Raw genomic sequence first — 3,805 nt, 5'->3', positions numbered from 1 at the left:
TACATTTCATGCATATCTATGTTAATTTATTTATGTTTATTTATCAGCATTTTCATTGCGGTGGCAAATTTTAATTGTTTCATAGTCTCGCTCGTAATAAAAAGATGTGTCGTTATGGGGTGGAAAAATGATCAAATAAGTATGTATATTTGCTGTTTGGCTTAAGTGGTCTAGAGGGAATGAATATGTATAACTTTTCATTCATTTAGTTGTTGCTAGTTAAAAAAGCCATCCAAAAATTGCATTCGAAGAATACTCGAACCCGATTCTATTAGTATTTTTATTCTGTTAGTATTTTTCCGAGTAGATTTCATCAATATTTCAAAGGCTTAATACAATTTCTAGATTGCTTAAGAGGTTGCATGGGTAAAAAACAGCCTTTTTAAAAAATTTTTTTCTCATACAAAAAATGAAATATTTTATTAGAATTTTTTTTATTGACAAACATATGTACATATACTATTAACAAAGAGATTCTGAAATTTTCGGAAAAAAATATTTTCGTAATACGATATTTAAACTCGGGCATTGCGACGGTGACCCCTCAGAAAAAAGATGCGCTCCCGTTGGCAGCATCAACTAAAGTGAAAAAAATACATGTTTTAGTTAAAACCTTAACTTAGAACTTCGACGAAGGATAAAAACTGAAAATTGGATTTTTAGCAGACACTTTAACAAAATTTTTAAAATTGCAGTGCAAATTTTGTGATATTTTTTCAGTAATAGTTAGTCATCGATTATCGAAAAAAAATCCTTCGTCCAAGTCTTTAAGAATTGTATCTCAAAGACCTGTGTAAAATTTCATGAAGATCGGTTGAATAGTTCTCGAGAAACTTGCCAACCGACTTCAAAAACACGGTTTCGAGAAAAAGGCGTTTAAAGATGGCGCACTTAGTCGAGATAGCCTCGAGTGCACAAGTTCTCAAGATTATATCTCCGAAACTATTACTCGGATCAACTTGAAAATTATGACAATATTTCTAGAGGTGTTGTAGAATTTAATAAGACAATAAAAAACGGCCTTTTGAAACCCGTAAACGCATGTAATTCCTTTAAACATTTCTACGCTTTGATTGTTTCGAAAATTGTGAAACATCTTCAAATCCAGAATGTTTCCTTCTAAAGGAACAATATAAGGTTGAAAGAATTTTGCTTTAGAATTGTCTCAAATGCTTCTAAAATCTATTAACAATTCATATTTAGATACAAAAATATGGAAGTCGGCCTTTTTAAAACCCAGGTTTGTCTTTCTCAATTGTGTGGACATAAATCTTGTCGTTAGGAAATTTTAGATAATCGGGGCAGTATTGATAAAAGCAACTTTTACAACGATGGAATTATGGATTACAGGAATTTTACAGATTAAACATCATATGTATCTGGCTAAACTTATCCGAGAGCTTTGCAAAGGCTGTAGATAAAGGTGATAGTTAGTGCCTTCTTCTTCTTCTCTATTGGCGTATACACCGCTTACCCGATTATGGCCGAGTTAACAACAGCGCGCCAGTCGTTTCTTATTTTCGCAAGGTGGCGCCAATTGGAGATTCCAAGCGAAGCCAGGTTCTTCTCCACTTGGTCTTTCCAACGGAGTGGAGGCCTTCCTCTTCCTCTGCTTCCCCCGGCGTGTACTGCGTCGAATACTTTCAGAGCTGGAGTGTTTTCGTCCATTCGGTTAACATGACCTAGCCAGCGTAGCCGCTGTCTTTTAATTCGCTGAACTATGCCAATGTCGTCATATATCTCATACAGCTCATCGTCAGTGCTTTCTTTCGCTTTATTGAAACCCAACATCAATGTCCTCTTCCTTTCAAATTGACCTGTAAGTCTGCCGAACAAAAATTTAAGGTCGCGCGTTTTTTGAAATCGCATTTCTAAAATCGTTTCTAGATAGATATGACAAACTGTTTCTTAGTCTTGTAAACTCTAGTATCTTAGCATGACTTGATATTTCTTTAACAATTTAATATATGAACAACTAAACCCTATCAGTCCATGAAATACATAAATATCTAAAGATTTTCTTTTTATTAGTTTTTCAACTTCACTTCATAACCTCATATACCCAAAACCACTCAAACGAAACAGACTAATTATTTTCTGTTGTGTAATACACGAACATATCTTAGGTACGCTTTTAAATACATATGTCTAAGGAAATCATGGATTACGAAAGTTATCGTTAGATCGCAGCGATATTGTTGTCAAGTGAACTACACAAAAATGTTGAATAGATTTCTTTGACTGCTGATATGTCGAATTTATTCAAAACTGTCCGGTAATAAATTACTTTGAAGATAAAGCATAATCAAACCCAATATTGATACAAAAAACTCTTAACTTTATAAAACAAAATAAAGCATTTATATGTATCATTCAAGTTGAGCTCCAACTATGTAGTCCATTAAAAATGCTGCCATAAAACACTCGAATTGATAAATATATCGGGTGATTTTTTAAGAGCTTGATAACTTTTTTAAAAAAAAACGCATAAAATTTGCAAAATCTCATCGGTTCTTTATTTGAAACGTTAGATTGGTTCATGACATTTACTTTTTGAAGATAATTTCATTTAAATGTTGACCGCGGCTGCGTCTTAGGTGGTCCATTCGGAAAGTCCAATCAAGAAATTTTCAGTGAATGGGCCCTAGAAAAGTTGGCAGAAAATCCGCTTTTTTATCGACAAATTTTGTTCAGCGATGAGGCTCATTTCTGGTTGAATGGCTACGTAAATAAGCAAAATTGCCGCATTTGGGGTGAAGAGCAACCAGAAGCCGTTCAAGAACTGCCCATGCATCCCGAAAAATGCAATGTTTGGTGTGGTTTGTAGGCTGGTGGAATCATTGGACCGTATTTTTTCAAAGATGCTGTTGGACGCAGCGTTACGGTGAATGGCGATCGCTAACGTTCGATGCTAACAAACTTTTGTTGCCAAAAATGGAAGAACTGAACTTGGTTGACATGTGGTTTCAACAAGATGGCGCTACATGCCACACAGCTCGCGATTCTATGGCCATTTTGAGGCAAACTTCGGAGAACAATTCATCTCAAGAAATGGACCCGTAAGTTGGCCACCAAGATCATGCGATTTAACGCCTTTAGACTATTTTTTGTGGGGCTACGTCAAGTCTAAAGTCTACAGAAATAAGCCAGCAACTATTTGGAAGACAACATTTTTCGGGCTATTCCGGCCGAAATGCTCGAAAAAGTTGCCCAAAATTGGACTTTCCGAATGGACCACCTAAGACGCAGCCGCGGTCAACATTTAAATGAAATTATCTTCAAAAAGTAAATGTCATGAACCAATCTAACGTTTCAAAAAAAGAACCGATGAGATTTTGCAAATTTTATGCGTTTTTTTTTTTTTTAAAAGTTATCAAGCTCTTAAAAAATCACCCGATATATTTACATACATTCATATATGTAGAAAAACTAAAAAACTAACCTCTTTAAAACAATGTGTATTTCAATATGAAATTAATGTTACGAGAAACCTTGTTTGTAAAAGGTGATCCATTTCGGGGTTCCCTATTTTTTAAAGCAAAAATACAGAAACTTCAAATTTAATAGGGAATGTTTATTATCATTCGAAAGAACATCCTTTGGCCTTTATTTATTGAAGATGATCTCTTTCAAATGTTGGCCCTGGCTACGTCTCGATGGTCCATCCTTTGAGTTCAATTTTCGATGACTCGTTCGAGCTTTTCGACTGGTAACTGGCGAATGACATCCGTGATGTTTTGCTCCAAGGCTTGAATCGAATCGGCATAGACTTTAGACTTTACATATCTCCTCCGAAAAAACTCTA

Source organism: Bactrocera neohumeralis, chromosome 5 (assembly GCF_024586455.1).
Source record: "Bactrocera neohumeralis isolate Rockhampton chromosome 5, APGP_CSIRO_Bneo_wtdbg2-racon-allhic-juicebox.fasta_v2, whole genome shotgun sequence".
In the NCBI taxonomy this organism is placed as follows: Eukaryota; Metazoa; Arthropoda; class Insecta; order Diptera; family Tephritidae; genus Bactrocera; species Bactrocera neohumeralis.
This window is presented reverse-complemented; position numbering follows the sequence as displayed.